Source organism: Sus scrofa, chromosome 16 (genome assembly GCF_054392235.1).
Source record: "Sus scrofa isolate SSC_HxYL_T2T_F1_AM1 chromosome 16, Sscrofa_HxYL_maternal_Yorkshire_Landrace_v2.0, whole genome shotgun sequence".
Taxonomy (NCBI): domain Eukaryota; kingdom Metazoa; phylum Chordata; class Mammalia; order Artiodactyla; family Suidae; genus Sus; species Sus scrofa.
The window spans coordinates 25,548,242-25,568,193 of NC_139398.1; positions in this window are offsets into that span (position 1 = coordinate 25,548,242).

The window sequence follows — 19,952 nt, forward strand, 5'->3', positions numbered from 1 at the left end:
CATGAGCTATGGTGTAGGTTGCAGACACCACTCACTCAGATCCTGCATTGCTGTGGCTGTGGTGTAGGCCAGCAGCTACAGCTCCAATTAGACCCCTAGCCGGGAACCTCTATATGCCTCAGGTGTGGCCCTAGACACAAAGACCAAAAGACAAAAACAAAACAAAACAAAACAAAAATTAATTGTAGGATAAATGTGAATAAACACCTGCAAATTCATTCTGATACCAAAACCAATATCGTTCTATTAAATTCATCAGCCATAAATATGCAACTACATACCACATTGGTAAATATATATATATGTATACATAAGTGCATAGCTATAACTGTTATCTATGCATAATGTATATATCATTCCACTTTGTTTTCATAACCCAACATACTTACTTTTAGTATTGGATTCATTTTTGTTTTGGCAATTAAAAAATACAAATATACAACACAGGATTTATCAAAATGTAACCATGCAGAAACCCTCACAGGAACATACCAAAATCTGTATTAAAACAAATTTCAAATAATGTTATCATTAGCAGAATTATATGAATTAAGAGATGAAATAGTTGTATCAGAATTTATCTCCTGGTGTATTAAAATAGGGTCTGAAAATAATTGTATTGAAACATCTGTTAATCATTTTTGCCTTTCCATTTGTTATTATCTTGATGTTTTAAGAGGCACAAAGTTACTTTTGTAGTTAGAGCTTTTCTCCTCTGAATTTAGAATTGTTTGATAACTCTTCTAAACATGTATATTAAGAAATGATAAGTACCTTCAATATATAATGTAAAATTAAAACATTTTGTTTTTATTATACAGAAATAGACAGCATGTTTGTATTTATCTTGTCTTGAAAAAGTAAATTTCATCTGTAAATTATATAGGAATTTATATTTTGAAATTGTTTTAGAATGTGTTAATATTTTAATTTTTGCATTACCTGATGTAAAATACATATCACATAATGATAAAACATATTTGAAATAATATCCCCTAGATGGTATAAATCATACATCTTGGAGTTCCCTTTGTGTCTCAGCAGATTGAGAACCCGACTTGTATCCATGAGGATGTGGGTTTGATCCCTGACCTCACTCATTGGGTTAAGGAACCGGCGTTCGCGAAAGCTGCAGAGTAAGTTGCAGATGCAACTTAGAGCTAGCGTTGCTGTGGTTGTGGTGCAGGCCAGCAGCTGCAGCTCTGATTTGACCCCTAACCTGGGAATTTCCATATGGGTGTAGCCCTAAAAAAGAGAAAGAGAAAAAAAAATCATGCATTTTCAAAAATTTGGTCAAGATAGTGTGACTTTTTCTATAAGTAGTAAAAAAAAGACAACAAAACTTATATTTAACTACTTCAAAGTAAGGAAAGCCAGAATAATTATGAATGATAATTGTTGGATTTAGTACATCCTATATAGCTGGATTCAACATTTGAAGTAATATATTAATATCTGGAAAAACATTTTTGGCGTAAAGATGTTATTTAATTGATATTCTCATTTGTATATTGAAGGAATCTGGCACCTCTTTTTGCACACTGACAAAACTTATGTTTCTCAGGTTGGTGTCATTTTATTAAAGTCATAATAGTAATTTTGTTTTATTACTTTGAGGATTAATTTTCCTGGTAAAATCCAAAATACAGTTTAATACATTACATAAGTCTCTCAGAATATAGCACCGCCTTATAAAGCCATAAAGAAAGTAATTGGAGGCTGAGCAGCTTATAGATGTTCATATAAATGTATTAAAAATGAATGTGTATCATCTATAAACTTTCAGATTTCTTAATATAGAAACAGAAGTTAAACTCAGCCCTGAGAAAGGATTTTTTTTCTCCCAGAAAATGCTATGATTTATTTAAAATCTCTTTAACTTTAATTTCAAAATAAATTTCATTCATAACTTTGACCAGATTGAGAAAATCAACTCACAAAATTTCTGATAGAAAAAGTTTATTTAATGTTCTGTTCTATTTTTATAAGAAAACGTAAAGGTATATCTAAAGCTTAGCATAATCATGGTCTATTTTCTTAAATTGCTTGATTCCTTAAAAATGTTTACAGTCACATAGATTTTCATATCTCTGTGTGATAGTTCTTATAATTTTATTTTAAAAATGGCTTTCCATTTACTCAATATTTCCAAATTTATTGAATCTAAATTATTTAGTCTCTTATTAAATGTATGAGGATGTCCACTTTTTCATTGCTGAAATAAAATGTATTTTGCATTTTTAATTAACTTTCTTCATCACTGTTATGGAGGAATTATCAAAATTGATAATATTTTCAAGGAAACAACTACTTTGTTTCAATTTTACTATATTTTACATTTAATTTCTATTTTATTAATATATGTTCTTTTATTATTTCCTTATTCTGTGTTTTTGTACTTCATTTTATTTTTTCCTGGAGTTTTGAGATGGACTATTTTGTCAGTGATTTTCTACCTCATCTCATTATAAATATATGTTTAAGACAAAAATTATTCCCCAAAGTGTAACTGCATCCCATAGGATGTATATTTTTCCTTCATTATACTTTATATAAGCTTTTTAATGTTTCTTTAAGTCATAGGTTGCTTAGGAGTGATTTGTTCCAAATGAGTGCATGCTTTTTCCTAGCTTAATCCACTGTAAGCAGAGACCATTTTAATGATGTCAATAATTTATGACATTATATATGGTCAGTTTTGTTAAGTATATATCCTGTATCATTAAAAAAAAAGGAATTCTCATTCTTTGGTAATACTATATGTAAAATGGATCATTTTTACTATGTTGTTTAGATAGTTTATATTCTTACATTTTTTTAACTAATCTTATCTGTTCCAGAGAGATGTTGTCTTATAGTGTAATTATGGAGAAGTGTTCACATCTAATGATTTTGTTAATATTGGGGAAAATTTTTTTTTCAAGTTGAGGAGAACTAGATTTTTTAAAAAAGATCTTAAGATATGTTAGGAAAATTTACAAAGTAATTATTCTAGATAATGCTGTTAATTAGAATATAAACTTTAGAATATAATGCAGATTTCTACAATAGAATTAAATATATTTTAACTCAACATCTTTACAACTAAATATTTAAATCATTTCTTATAAACTGTTCAATGATATACTTAAAAATTAGACCTTGGGAGTTTCCGTCGTGGCTCAGAGGTTAACGAACCTGACTGGCATCCATGAGGATGCAGGTTTGATCCCTGGTCTTGCTCAGTGGGTTAAGGATCTGGCATTGCTGTGAGCTGTGGTGTAGGTCACAGACGTGGCTCGGATTCTGTGTTGCTGTGGCCCTGGCATAGGGTGGAGGCTACAGCTCCAATTGGACCCCTAGCCTGGGAAACTTCATATGCCGCAGCTGTGGCCCTAAAAAAAAAAAAGAAAGACGAAAAAAAATTAGAACTTAAAGTTATTTTTGGGGAGATAAATTATTAGAATACAACTTAAGTATTTAATAAAGGATATTTTTAATATATAGCGGTATTGTACAACTAAAATATTTATCTCACATACTGATTTAATATGTTATATCCACACCTGAAATAGGTAAACTAATATCTTCTATTACATATTCAATGTGATAAGCCATGTATTTTAAAAGGGCAATTATATATGGGAAGGAAATGGCGGTTAACATGAGGACTATTCCATTGACTGCTATACCAGAGATATCTCAGAAGAAATAATCCAAGTCAAATCTTCTTAAGAAAAAAAAAATACAACAAATCAGAATTCCTGATAACCATTATAATGGTACTTACCAGTGGAATATTGAGAACCTTGATATATAAAATGCTTTAGTGCATATACATTGTCCATCAAGGTAGCCTATTATAAACTCAATACATGGCTAAAAAGTTTTACTATTCTAAAATCAAAATAGATTCCCTTTGTGTAGCAATGTCAACTCCTCAGAACAAATATCTTCTGTTAAGTCTTTAAAACAAAGTGGGCCTAATGTAGAAGAAAAGCATTTTGGTGAAGGTGCCGTAGATCATGACAAAACCATTAAATGATCATCTCCATGATTATCATGAAGTTAACCTAAGGTTAAGTGCATCCATAACTTCCTACTACAATTCATCACTGTTCAAAATTTTTCCCACTAATAACCTAATCTCAGCCAGAACTTGACTTGGCATTCTAACTCCCATCAGACTCAGAGTCTCTTCTGTACAAATCTGTATGGGTAAATATCCACTGAAGCATAATAATCAAACTCTTTGTGTATATGTACACACACACACACACACACACACACACACACACACACACACACACATACACACATATATATATATGTATTTTTTTTAAATGAATGACTGAATGAACTTAATAGTCTGAAAGGCCTGAGTTATAAAACTCTGGCCCAGCTTGAGAAATAGTATATTACCCACACTGATGAAACTACCCTCGTTTTATATCTAATAACCCTGAACACCTTACTCCATGATGGGAACCACCATCTTGTCTTCTAACACTATGTATTCCATTTGCCTGGTTTAAAATATAAATATAAAATGAATTACAATATATGTATGTTTTGTTTCTTTCCCCAACATTATCTCATGAGAGTTATCCTTGCTAACTGTAAGTATATTTTGATCATTTTCCATCATTACACTGTAGGTGAACATTTTGTGTTTCCAGTTATTTGTCACTATAAATAATGCCTCTCTGAACATTTTTGTGACATTTTAGAATTCATGAACACTCATAAATACCTATAAGTTGAATTATCAATCTTGAGTTCATGTATTATTAAATTTACTAAGAAGTACCAAACGGTTTTCTAACATTGCTCTATTGATATATAACACTGCAATCAATATTTGAGAGTTTCAGTTGCTTCATACCCAATACTTGCTATTTCAGGCCGTTAAATTTATTCATTTTGGAATGTTTAGTGTTTATATTATATTTGTTTTTTTGTTTTTTGTTTTTTGTTTTTTGTCTTTTGTCTTTACAGGGATACACCCGCAGTATATGGAGGTTCCCAGGCTATAGCTCAAATTGGAGGTGAAGCCATCAGCCAGCTCCACAGCCACAGCAACATGGGAACTGAGCCACATCTGCAACCTACACCACAGCCCATGGCAATGCAGATCCCCAACCCTCTGAGCAAGGCCAGCGATCGAACCTGTGTCCTCCTGGATGCCAGTTGGGTTCATTAACCACTGAGCCATGACAGGAACTTCTCATATTTTTTTAATTTGCAATAATGAGATCTTGAGTTTCCACTGATTTGTTTTTAGTCTACATTAATGGAATGATAATAAAATGGGGCATCTTCTCAAATGTTAATTTTTTATTTGAATATGCTATTTAATGAAGTACCTGTGAAAATTCCTTGCTCATTATTCTATTTAATGTGTTTTTCCTGTTAATTTTTAAAATATTTTTATTTTTATGGGAAAAAATTCTCCTTTAAATATTACTCTTAGAGCTTTTTATGTTGTTAATGCTTAATGTTCTTAATTTTAATGTAGCTCAATTTACCAATATTTTCTTTATGTTGAGTGTTGTCTGGTTTCTGTTTAAAAAAATAGTTTTCTTCCCCAAATTCATAAGGTAGCTATTCACAAAGTAATGCTGACTATCAAACCACCCCAATATTCAGTGGCTTCAAACAGCAATGTCTAGTTTTTATTAAAAAGTATGTAGAGGTGTTCCCATCATGGATCAGGGGTTAATAAATCTGACTAGTATCCATAATAACATCCCCGGCCTTGCTCAGTGGGTTAAGGATCCAGCATAGCTGTGAGCTGTGGTGTAGGCCACAGACACCGTTTGGATCTGGCTTTGCTGTGGCTGTGGTGTGGGCGGGCAGCAACAGCTCCAATTCAACCCTTAGCCTGGGAACTTCCATATGCCATGGGTGCTGCCCTGAAAAGAAGTAAGACAAAAAAAAAAAAAAGTGTGGAGAAGATTAGAGTTGGCAGAGTGATACTGCTTCTCACTGCACATGTGGGGTACAGTTGTGTTACCTCTGCTTCAGTTTCAGCTCAGCTAAGATGGCCCTCCTCATGCCTCTCATCTTCCTTTTAGAACTAAAGGGCTTGGTGAAGCATCTTCCTCTCTAGGCTAGGGCTGAGTGGAAGATGAAACAGTCAAGCCTGTTAAGTGTTGAGCTTGCAAATGTGGTATCTTCTTACTTTTGGACCATTTCATTTATCAACATATGCATGTGGTCACATCCAAAGTCAAGAGGGAATAACAGATGAACATACTCCATCTTTTTAGAAGGAGAAATGACAAAATCGTATGCCAAAAATGGGTTAATAATTCAATCTATTTCCTTAAATTATTGAAAATAATCTCATATGTCATCTAATGTAATCTTCATTTTTTAACATTCTCTTTTAGAGATAAATTTTACCTAACTTCTGTGAAAGACTGAAGTATGTACCAGGTTTTAATTATTTATACTTTATATGGATATTTCAATTTAATAATTATCATTAATTGAAAAGACTGGCTTATGCTGCTCTGAAGTATCATTTTTATAAATTTTGGTTTAATTTTGGTCCCTTTATAATACATGTTGGGTTATATGTATATACTTGTGACAAACCCAAATGATTTTATTTTTATAGATTTAACATTATCTAGTCGAGAAAATATTCTGTTTTTTTTATTTTTTTCAAGAATATTTTGACTCTTCTTGGATCAATGAACTCTATATAAAATTTAGAATCCAATGGTCAAAATCTACCAAAAAATTTGATAGAGTTTTGATTGGGATTTCACTGAATCAATAGATAAATTTGTGGAACACTTAAATCTTCACTACGATAAGACTTACAGTACTTTAAGCAACCATCCATTGATTTAGGTATTCATTAATATCATACAGTAATGCTTTCTAATTTTCTGTAGAGAATCTGGCATATGTTTGACAGATTTTTTTTTTAATTTAGGCATTTGATATTTTTCATTTGTATCATTTTTTAAAAATGTGTTTTATGAAATTGACATATAGAAATTCACTGATTGCAATCAGTGACCTTGCAACAATAAACTTTTTAGATCCAGTTATCAAAATTTATTTGAAGATTCTACAGTTTTCAAAGAATCTTCTGGTAATTACTATTCTTTTCAAATTTATTATATTTTCTTTTTGTTCCTCACCTATTTTCTTGCTCCGAGTACCCCAATGTTTTCCCATAATAGTTAAAATAAAATCTGAATAGTAATGGCACCCTGGTTACCTCTAACCTTTTCTTCTACATATATTCCTTAATTATCCCACTTTAATTATATTTGAAGATTTGTTGTTTAATTACTTTTATTTATTTTACAAATATGAGCATAGTACACTTGGTGAGCAGTAAAATTTTAATAGGTTCCTCTAACATGCTATGTTATTTCACACCTAGATATCTAACAATTGCTCTTTTTCTAGTATTTTATTTTAATTTTGAATTAGCCTAAGACTACTTTGCAGAAGAACTTGCAAAGAATAGTACAAAGAGTTGAGGTTTATCTAAGGATAATATCTTATATAACCATAGGGCACTGCAAAAACGAGGAAAAGGATGTTATTATAGTACTATTACTTTGGCTAGATAACTTTGGCTTTCAGCAGGTTTTACATGCACTATTTGGGGGAATGATATAGATTTGGCTGGTGTATAGTTGTGCAAATTTTTATCACATAAATAGAATGTGTTAGAATAACTATCACCACAATCAACATATGAAACTGTTACATCACCACAAAGAAATTCCCTTACATAAGTCCTTGATTGTCAGATCTTTCATCAACCTTAAACAATAAAGGTAAACACATATCTGTGACCATCACTATAATTTTCTGTCTTTGAAAAAGTTAGATACATGGGATAATTCTTTTGAGATTTAATTTTTCTCTTAGCAAAAAGCCCTTGAAATCCATTGAGTTCTTGTATGTATCAACAGTTTGTTCCTGAGTAGTATCCCATTGTATGGTTGTACCAGAGTTAGGTTGTCCATTCACCATTAAAGGACATTTGAGTTGTTTTCAGTTATTGTCTACTAGATATGAAGCTGTTGTGAACATCTGTGTACTGGCTTTAGTATGAACATTCTGCCAGTAATTTCACCTGTTTCTCAATCTTACTTCATTCACTCAGGTCTGTAATAAAATGAACACTCCTTAACCAGTCACTGATTTTATTTTCTATATTAACATTTCCACCCTAGTAATTCTCTATCACTTTATTGCTTTTGTATATTTTCCACATTGTATATTTGTATGTGTGTGTATATATATACCTGCATATATAAATTACTATATATATTACTTTCTAATTCCTTTATTATAATGTAAGTGTCATTTGTGAAAGGATTGGTCTATCTTATTTATCTCTAATATCCTGATGCCTAGAATTCTTGACATGTATTATTCCTACAAACGTGTAAGTATTAAATGTTTTTAAATAACAAATTTCTATTTCTTATTTTTATAATATATCTGTACTTTCACTTCACACATTTCAATATTAGCTTCTATTTCCTACTGAGCCCTTGATCTTGGTATCACCAACTTAAAATCAAAATGTTTGCTCTAAGTTATTACAAATAGCAAAACTTATCCCAACACTTTCTTCATTTGTATAGCATATGCCTCTCGAATATCTGTTACAACTCTAAACTCCAATTCCTAAATAAACATCATCAATGCATCTGATGGGTGACAGTGTTGTCTCCAACTCCTCAACTGTATAAGGCAATTTTGGTGAAATGTTTTCCTTGTCAAAATGTTAGCTTGTGCAACCTGCTGTTTTTATTTTTCTTTTGAAGAGTGTTATGAATAAATAGTAGCAGTGATGTAGACATTTAGAAATATATACATGAAAAAATGAGGCATAACATAAAGTATATTCATAGCATAAAGCATATTTGTAAGACTATGGATTTAATCATTACTTTATAGAAGGCAGGCAGTAAATGATAGATGACAGTCTATATGTGAGTAAAATTTCATTCATTCTAGAATAGTTATCAATCAAGCTGTGGTAATTATGAGGGATTACCAAAAACATGTGACATGATGCTAATGTCTCAGCATCCTCATTTTCTATGTGGGAATTAGAACAGAATGTTTGGGGTCAGTTAGCTCACTGGGATAGAGCATGGTGCTAATAACTCACAGGATGTTTTTTCTTTTTAGCCACTTAAAGACAACTGAAATTCTGTAATGTGTGTAGACAAAGATTGCATCTGAGACCACGCCTAAGCATTTTCACCTTTAATAATATATAACCTCAATAACTGAAACTTTTCAGAAACACACACACACATACACATTTTATACAATACAGAATGGCTGCCAAATTCTAAGAGTGCAAATGTGCATCATTCTCCCTCTGATTATTTTCTAAGTAGCATTCTCACAAATAATTTGCAAAGTATTTTTGGACTTTCACTTGGATGTCCTATAAAAGTCTTAAGGTCAACAAGTCAAAGTAACTGTATATGTTAAGTATTTCTTTAATAGTCAAATGTAATCTTCATAACAATGCTTCAATATAGAAGACATCTCTCCCTTTACTGTCTCTGTGAACATAAATTTAGAGAGTAACATGTCTAAAATTATTCCATTAGAAAAATTTTTAACTACAGTTCATTAATTTATTAATTTACATTTTATTTGTTCATTCAGTGAGTATTTATTTAGCAGTATTTATAGGCTAAACATGTTTGTTATGTACAGGAAGAACAGAAGAGATAATCCCTAAAAACTCATATTTGTATATACATACACACACACACACATTGTAGAGTGATCAACAGAGAATGAGAAAAAAGTTCCAGTGCAGAAGAACAATGTCAGATAATCTCAACATGAAAATTAGTATGCCCACAGAATTTTGTAATACTAAAGTCAATGATAATTTTATGGATAAAAATTTAGGCTCAGTGATATGAATGATATATCGATAAGAGTTGTGAAAGAGAAATCATGAGTTTAGAACTTTAGAGAAAATAAATGAGCTAGCAGCAGGGTAGAGGAGTTTGGAGAAAAATGATATTTTGTTATTGCTTTGTGTGTGTGTTGTTCTGTTCTTTAGTTTAATGGGAAAGACTAGAACCCATTTTAACATGTGGATGCAGTTCAACTGCCAAAGTAAGATATCAAAAATACATTTAAATGAGGATACAAGCATGCTTTGGAAATGTTTTGGGTTTTGTTCCAGACTACCACAACAAAGCAAATACCACAATAAGTAAATCAGGAATTTCTATTGCTCAGTGGGCTAAGAACCTGATATAGTGTCTGTGAGGATGCAGGCTCAATTCCTGTCCTTGCTCAGTGGGTTAAGGATCTGGAGTTGCTTCAGGTCACAGTGTAGGTTGCAGATGCAGCTTGGATCTGGGGTTACCCTGGCTGTGGCATGGGTCTGCTGCTGCAAGTCCATTTCGACCCCTAGCTTGGAAACTTGCACATGCCACAGGTGAGGCCCTAAAAATAAAATTAAAGAAAAAAAAAACAAATAATAAAGCAAGAAAATCACTTGAATGAATGGTTTCTTAGTGTATATAAAAGTTATGTTTACACCAGACTGTAGGTGATTAAATGTGCAATAGCATTATGTTAAAAAAATGTACATATCTTAATTTAAAAATATGCTATGGCTAAAATATATTAACCATCATCTGAGCCTTCAGCAAGCTGTAATCTTTTGCTGGTGGGATGTGTTGCCTCTATTTTGATGGATGCTGACTATTCAGGACAGTGGTTGCCGAAGACTAGGTTGGCTGTGGCAGTTTCTTAAAATAAGATATCAATGAATTTTGCCACAACCATTGACTCCCTTTCATAAATGATTTCTCTATAACAGATAATGCTGTTTGATAGCATTTTTTCACAGTAAAACTTCTTTCAAAATTGGAGTCAGTCCTCTCAAACCAGCCACTGCCTTATCAACTAAGTTTATGTAATGTTCTAAATCATTTGTTGTAAGTAATCTCAACAATCTTTATAGCATCTTCATTACAAGTAGATTTCATCTCAAGAAAACATTCTTTGCTCATATATTAGAAGCAGCTCCTCATTTTTAAAGTTGTATCATGAGATTGCCACAATTCAGTTTCATCTTCAAGCTCCACTTCTAGTTCTAGTTCTTTTGCTATTTCTAACACATCTGCAGGTACTTCCTTTACTAAAGTCTTGAATCTTTCAAAGTCAACCATGAGGTTGGAATCAACTTCTTTCAAACTCCTGTTAATACTGATATTTCAAATTCCTCCCATGAATGGCAAATATTCTTAAGGGCATTTAGAATAGTGAATCCTTCCAAAGGTCTTCACTTGACTTTTTCCATATCCATTAGAGGAAATCACTATCTACAGTGATTTATAGATATCCCTAGTCAAATTTACTCCTTAATTCATGAGCTCCAGAAGGGATGTTGTATTAACAGGCATGGAAACAACATAAATATCCTTGTACATCTCCATCAGTGTCAATGAACACTGTTATTTTGTAAGAAAATATTTTTTTCTGACAGTAGTTCTCAACAGTAGGCTAAACCACATTACAAACAAATGTACTGTCATCCAGGCTTTATTGTTCCATTGACAGTCCAAAGGCAGAGTAGATTTCATATAATTATTAAGGGCCCTAGGATTTCTGGAATGATAAATGAGCAATGACTTCAGTTTAAAGACACAAGCTACATTAATCCCTAATAAGAGTCAGCCTGTCTTTTGAAGCTGTATAGCCAGGCACTGATTCCTCCTCTCCAGCTATGAAAGTTATAAATTGCATCTTACTTCCAATGGAAGACTATTTTATCTACACTGAAAATACATCGTTTAGTATAGCCACCTTTGTTGATTATCTTATCTAGATCTTCTGGATAACCTGCTGCAGCTTCTACATCAGCACTTGGTACTTCACCTTGCACTTTGAAATTATGGAGATGGTTTATTTCTTTAAATTTCATGAACCAAACTCTGCTAGTTTCACACTTTTCTTCTGAAGTTTCCTCACCTCTCAGCCTTTATAGAATTGAAGAGAGTTAGGGGTTTTCTCTGGATCAGGCTTTGTCATAAGGAAATGTTATGGCAGGTTTCATCTTTTATCCAGACCACTAAAACATTCTTCATAGCAGCAATAAGGCTGTTTCACTTTCCTATCATTTGTGTTCAATGGAGCAGCACTTTTAATTTCCTTCAAGAACATTTTCTTTGCATTCACAACTAGGCTAACTATTTGGTGCAAGAAACCTAGGCTATCTCAGCTTTTAATATGCCTTCCTCACTGTGATTAATCATTTCTAGCTTTTGATTTAAAGCACAAGACTTCAACTCTTTCTTTCACTTGAACACTTAGAGTCCATTCTAGGCTTATTAATTGGCCTGATTTCAATGCCACTGTGTCTCAGGGAATAGGGAAGCCCAAGAAGCAGGAATAACCAGTTGCTTCAATTGGTGGAGCAGTCAGAACCCATGAAACATTTATCAGTTAGGTTTGCTTCCTTATATGGCTATGGTTTGTGGTGCCTCAAAACAATTATAATAGTATCCTACAAGATCACTGATTACAGGTCACCATAATAAATATAATAATAATGGAAATTTTGAAATATTGTGAGAATTATCAAAATGTGACACAGAGACATGAACTGAGCAAATGCTGTCAGAAAAATGGTGCTGATAGACTTGCTTGATGCAGGGTTGTCACAAACCTTCAACTTACAAAACATGAATTATCTATGAAGCATATTAAAGGGAAGCATGATAAAATGAGAAATACTTGTAATAAATATGGCTGGCTCCATAACATGCTCATTCTACTGAAATTCTAAGTCTCTCATTTAATCAGTGCACTGAGAAAAAGCTTACAAAATCATTTCCTTTTCCTCTACAAAAGTTATCCTTCCATTCTTGATTCTATTTTCATACAGTTATTACCATAATAGAATTTTGTCAAAGTAGGAAACACTAGATTTTTGTGAACGGAAATAATCCACTTTAAACTTCATATTTTGTAACAAGTGTAACTATATTTTTCTGTATATGAAAGACAGTGTGATGAAAATATAAAGTCTGCAATGTTAAATTCATTATAGATTGATGATTGGCAACTGTGTATATAATAGTTTGAATGTTTAAACTCTGAAAAAGAGCACAAAGTCTTAAAGAAGTAATCTTTGTTGGGGAGTGGTAAAGGCATTAGAAGAAAATGGAATTTAAAGTCATGAAGCAAAGGAAATTTATTCCTGGGAACTAGGAACATAAGACAGCCTATATCCTGAAGGTAAAGAACTAAATATCAGATCATAGCAGGAAAACAGGGATCCAACTCTTAAAACCTGATTATTGTCATACTCAAATTATATAATTTAATAGTACTAAATCTTTGATTTTACTGTTTCAATGCTTATTCTAAATGGTGAAGGTCTTAACTCTCCCTCAACCTAAATGTACTTTGTTAGTTTATCAATATATTTGGCAAATATAGCAAGACTTTAACGCCTGTCAAGAACCCTGCAAAGTACTATAGATACGAAGATGGTTATTTTTAAAGGGATTCAATAGCTGGGGTGGGGGAGGCATGCTTATAAGCTAAGCTGCATAAATTATGCTGAGTATAACTGCAGAGGCTCCAAAATGTGCACTAGGAACATAGAAGACTGAGCAAATATAATTAGGAGAAAGAGGAATGCTTTATTGAGACAGTAATATGTATATGTTTCCTGAGGAATCAGTAAGTATATCTTCAAAGCCATTAAAATGAGGAAGATGGATTTTCTAGGGAGAAGAGATAGCTTGTTCAATAAGAAACATGAGTTGGACATGAAGCAGCAAGGATGGTAAGTTATCTTCGGTTGTACAATGTGAAAGTTCTCATCAAAAGAGTTGCATGCAACAAAATGAACATGGATCATTCTCAGAGAGCTCCTGTACCTGTTTTGTAGTAGAATACTTTTCCCTAATTTCTGTCTGTTTTATTAGGTGTCAATAGCATCTTTTATCTGTCCTTCTGAGGTGATCTTAACCAAAATATTACAGCTGGTCTAATAAAGAGACCACTCATATATGATTCTTGAGTCATATTGGTTAAGATCAATATATAAATTGAGCCTAAACATTGACTCTAGATTTTATTTCTGTCTGAAATGGATAACTCTATAATGCCATTTATTCATTTAATCACTCACATTCATTCTTTTTAAAGTTAGTCACTCCTGACTTCCCATTGTGGCTCAGTGATAACGAACCCAACTAGTATCCATGAGGGTGCAGGTTTGAGCCCTGGCTTCATTCAGTGGATTAAAGGATCCAGCATTGCCATGAGCTGTGATGTAGGTCAGAGATGTGGCTCAGACCTGGCACTGCTGTGGCTGTGGCTTAGGCCAAGCCTGGGAACTTCCATTCCAGCCCTAAAAAGTAAAAATAAAATAAATAAATAAGTTCACTTTTTGTACACTTTTTTTTCCCCATTTACACTTTTTTTTTTTCCATTTACAATCTCCCAATATATTATGTGGTGTCTGCGGATACAGAAATTAACAAAACAGAGTCCCTATCTTAAAAGATTTACATGTGAGAAGTGGTAGTGGAGTGTGCATTAAGTTGACTTAGACAAAATTAATTATTCAATTAAAAATGTACCAAGTGCTACAAAGGAGATGTACATGTTGTTAAAAGCATAAGTGGAGCTAAACTTTCTAAACAGGGAATATTTCCTGGAGGAAGACAAAATAAAGACTGATATTATCATAAAAGAATATGGTTCCTTCTGCAGCTGCTGTTATTAATATTTAGTTCAAATTCATTATTATCAGAGCATTTTATCTTCCATATGCCTAATCGCTATTCAGTTTGGCTGCATTTAGTCATCAATTTTAAAACTTTTAAAAGGAAATGTGTTCTTAGTTTTAGATTCACTACCACTCCCTCCTCTTGCCTGACATCTAGTGGAAGAGATAATCAGTGGGAAAATCACCAGGGGGAAAATAAATGAAAAGGCAAAATCACACAAGGGAAATAGCAAAGGAATTACCATTCCAGATCACTGTGCTTTATAGAATGAGTAAGCCTGTCCACATGTCCTTTCTATAGTACACTTATCTGTGCTGTAACTCTGTATTTTATTGTAAATTTAATGTATTTCCCTATAAGCTCCCTAGTAACTAGCCAACAATCTTCTTCACTAGCCAACACTCTTCTTCAAAATGTTGCATGACTGGCAGAAAAGTAGGTTTCTCCTCATTCTGGCTTTCTTCTCTTGCTAATCCTGAAATGCAATGTATAATATAATATGATCTCAAATGAGCTTATTCAAGCTTTTCATAGAATATTAGTAAGCTATTAAATAGTGTTTACTTTTTCTAACAAATTTAATTTTCAGACATAAATGAGTATAAAGCAGGATATGGATTTTTAAGGTTAAGAAACTGATTCAAATATTGTACAGAATACAAGTGTTTTACATAAGAAATTAAGCAATGTATCACTGTAGATAAAGTATAGGAATAAATGTGAATAGCCTTAAATAACATATTAAAAGATAGTCACTGGAGGTAAGATTTACTTCTAGGAAGGAAGAAGATCAGTTGACTTTCATAGTTTCGTTGTCAATACTCTTGACTGAGAATATGCAAGAAAACATGTATTTAGGATTTGCCCTGATATTTTTAGGTCTATCATTGTGTGTGTGTGTGTATATTTGCGTGTGGGTATCTGTATTCAAATATATCCGTGCACTTTTTAGACAGTTTTAAAGAATGGGTAAGCAATAAGTTCCTGCTGGATAGCACTGGGAACTCTATCTAGTCATTTATGGTGGAGCATGATAATGTGAGAAAAAGGAATGTATATGTACATGTGTGACTGTGTCACTTTGCTGTACAGTAGAAAATTGACAGAACACTGTAAACCAGCTATGATGGAAAAAATGTCATTAAAATTTAAAAAAAATTCTCTTTGTAAATAACAACTTCGACTGGTAGTTTTTATATTTACCTACAAATAAGGAGATAAAAACTAAACTTTCAAATAACTTGAGATATGAATAGATTGGTATCTTTTACAAGCAGGCTCCCGCTGATTAGTAAAGTAATTTCTCTTTCGGGAGCTGAAAAGCCCATTTTCGTCATCTATCATCTTCATATATACATATTTTTATATTTTACTTACTCTGCTTTTAAATGTGTCTTTAGAAAATTTCATTATTTCACTTTGCCTATGTTTGAAGTTACTGTTTGTTTTCATTGTTATTTTGCTGTTTGTTGAAAGAATTCTTAAAATGTTTTATATAGCAGTGTGTAATAATTTATCACAACAAAATCAGAGCCAAAAACTCCTATGAAAAAGGTAATGGGTCAAGTAGGTTATTCTAGTTAATAGATTCTCTATAATTGGCAGGTTTTTTTAACTTAAAAAACAAGTATTTTCAAAAACTGACGAGGCACTTAAGAGTAAACATAAAGTTAATAAAGAGATACTTTAAATACTATTAAAAAAGACAAAAAAATTTGAGACAGTTGAAAGTTATTGGAAACAAATTTCACTAAATGCCAATTATAAGAATATGTTATATCTCTAGGCTAAATAAGCAAATCTCTTGTAAAAAATTACATTAAAGCCCATATGATTTTAACATTGTAGATAGCTGAAATACTCACCAAATTTGATTACCTCATTGGGGAATAATAAGGACTAATTGTTATCAACACAGAAGAAACTAGCAAATTATGTAAAAATGCTGGTGATTTCATATATTACTTTGGGGGGAAAGAAAATGACTAAGTCGCTGAAAAATAAACCTACTTTAAAAAATACCCTTTAACTTAAAAAATTAAATCAGCTGAAAAAAATCAGCTAAAGGCAGAAATATATCAGTCTTTTCGAAACCTACAGGCATATGATAATTTTCAATAAATAGTTTTAGCCATGTAATACTTAAAAGAATAATCCCCCATTGAACACATAAGCTGCTTTGAAGGGCTTGAGCCTTTCTAATTGGTCTAGAGCAAGTAACTATAGCATGTTAGAAGTTGAGAAGGCTTTTAAACACATATAACCTTTAAAGATGTACTGACACAAATTCCATTAAAAGATAATATATTAATTAAATACATTTATTGTATACTTGATATATAAAGCCTTGTCTATATAACTGTCATATGATCTAGACTCCATGAATGACATGTTCTTGTAAAAAAGCCTAAGTTCTCTCCAAAAATAAGCAGACAGGTGACTTGGCTTCAATGGGTGTGACATTTAATAAAGAAACTAAAAAGCACACCTGTGGACCCAAGCTTCTTAGACATTATTTGTGGAACCCTTAGAAAGGAACAAATTCAGGTTAAGATGAAGAGAAACAAAGGAAATTCTTGAAGGCATGGGGTGATATAGATTTGTTATTATACTAAGTCCAAGCTGTTTCTCAGTCTTATGTACCCTGTGATGCAGGTGATATGAGAGGGTGAGGAGTTTGAGAGGAATTACTCTAGTAAACATGTTTAGGAGTTCCCTGGTGGCCTTGTGGTTAAGGATCTGGCATTGTCACTGCCATAGCTTGAGTCATTGTTGTGACACAGCTTCAATCGCGGCCCTGGGAACTTCTAAATGCTGTGGACATGGCCAAAAATCAAAAAATAAAAATAAAATATTTTAATATGATTACACGCTCCTATTACTTAAGATAATAAATCTGTGATCCATCCAATCTTGGAAAAAATCACTAAAAACCTTTGACTTTTATTTATTTATTTATTTATTTCGTCTTTCTCTCCTTTTAGGGCTGCACCTGTGGCATATGGAGGTTCCCAGGCTAGGAGTCCAATCCGAACTATAGCTGCTGGCCTACACCACAGCCGCAGCAACGCCAGATCTGCACGATAGCTCACAGCAATGCCGGATCCTTAACCCACTGAGCAAGGCCAGGGATCGAACCTGCACCCTCAAGGATGCCAGTCAGGTTCGTTAACTGCTGAGCCACGATGGGAACTCCAACCTTTGACTTTTAAATATGGCATGTCACATTTTCAACTTGTTAGTTTGCTCATTCAATATCCATTGTTAATTCTCCACCATTCCCAGAGAATACTTGTATTGAGCTATTCATCTCCTTGAAAAAAGAACAAATAAACAACACTTTGGCTTATACATTATAATCTGTAAGTGCTTTTTAATTGTCTGACAGGATAATGGCCAATTTCTAGATAGTTTTAATAAATCACAATTAGAACTGTATGGTTGATAATATCATAATAGATCATTCCATATTGCACAATACCCACTCTTGAAAAAGAGGAAAGGCTTTAGAAATTAGCACTATGCTTAGTTCAAATAAATAAAAAGTAGAGTACTAGAAGAATTTTTCTCAGAGAATATAACTCATTAGCATTTTTGACATTCAATTAAATATGAACTAAATATAATTTAAAAAATAATAATAAAGTTTAAAGGGGGTTTTACAATGATTTTACAAGTCAATTTAATTGCTAATTACCAGAAGAAATTAATAGCACCTAATAGAATCTACTTATAATCCAGCCTGACTTAGTACAAATAAAGAATAATCATTGCTATTAGGAGAGCTCTACCCTGCTACATTATCAAATGTTTCTATAGCCATTTGTGTCTTTTCATTAATTTTAGCATTATTCTTATTAAAGTGATAAAGATTTAACTACCAAAAACCAAGAGTCATTACAGAATAAGACATATATCAAAAACAGTTATGGCACCACTAATATTTCCATAGTTTATATGAAACTGACCTTTTCCCTCCCCATTTAAGCAGAAGGCTACTAACAAGGGGAATCAGAACTGATGCAGGTTGATTCTGTATTTATTTTTAATATCTTCTCAGGATATGCTAACACAACCAGTGTCAAATTCAGCATTTAATATGAAAACATATCTGGTTAATCAACATTTGCACACATATAGAGAATGAGAGCTAGAGGATGGGTTCACAAAGGCTGAAGCAAGTCAAGTTTCTGAGAAGCAAATGGCAAAGGATGTTGGAGGATAGGCAGGTTGAGGTGTGTGCATGTTTGTGGGTATGTGGTTTTGGGGAGGAATAAGTTACAGAGCATTCTCAGCCTAACAATCAGAACAACAGAAAGTATAAATACCAGAGAAAAATTATGTGAATATTGAGTCATTCAATCTGTTCTGCTGGCACAATGTGAAATCTCTATGTTAAAAATAGAAGAACATTCAAAAGTATTTTTGAACTTCCGTAGTTTCTTTCATACTGCAAATTACCTCTATTGTTTAACCTATATTTAATTCTTTACACTCGCATTACTTTCTAGCTTTTATAATTGTTATTTTACCAATTAGTCCCTTGATAGCTTGCTCTTGATCTATCAATTTTTTATCTGCGGTGAATCAATTTCTTCCTCGGTCAAATATGTTTAACATGCTTTTATCTATGATAGAATTGCTAATTAACATTCCCTCTTTTTCCCAATGAACTATAGTTATTAAGCAAAAAGCACTGATTCAAGTCAACCACTTACATACTCAATAACTCACATACTTTTTTTGGAATATGTCTTTTGCCTATCATTACATTAAAACTGTTATTTTTAAATGTTACTGTTATAGAGTTGAAACCCCAAAATAGCACCATCATCTATTTATGCATTTAACAAATGTTAGTTAACCGTACTGGTAAAACATAACTGAACAGGAGAGATTGGTCATTGACCTTAGAAAGCTCATATTCAAATAAGGTGTGTAGAATTTAGAGCAGAAACATAAATGATCTTTCAGGTGATAAAACGCACGTGGATAAACAAAACTTGGCAAGTGAATAGAGGAATGTAGCGTGTTCCTATAGATAGGGAGATTAGAGATCAGGAGTGCCCTATCTATGCCAACTTTTCAGCCAAAAATCTGCAGGAAATGAGAGTTCTCCCAAGAGAAGGGGGAGAAAATGTGTCTAAGGGACAAGCAATCATGGTCTGCCCCAGGAACTCAGGGAGG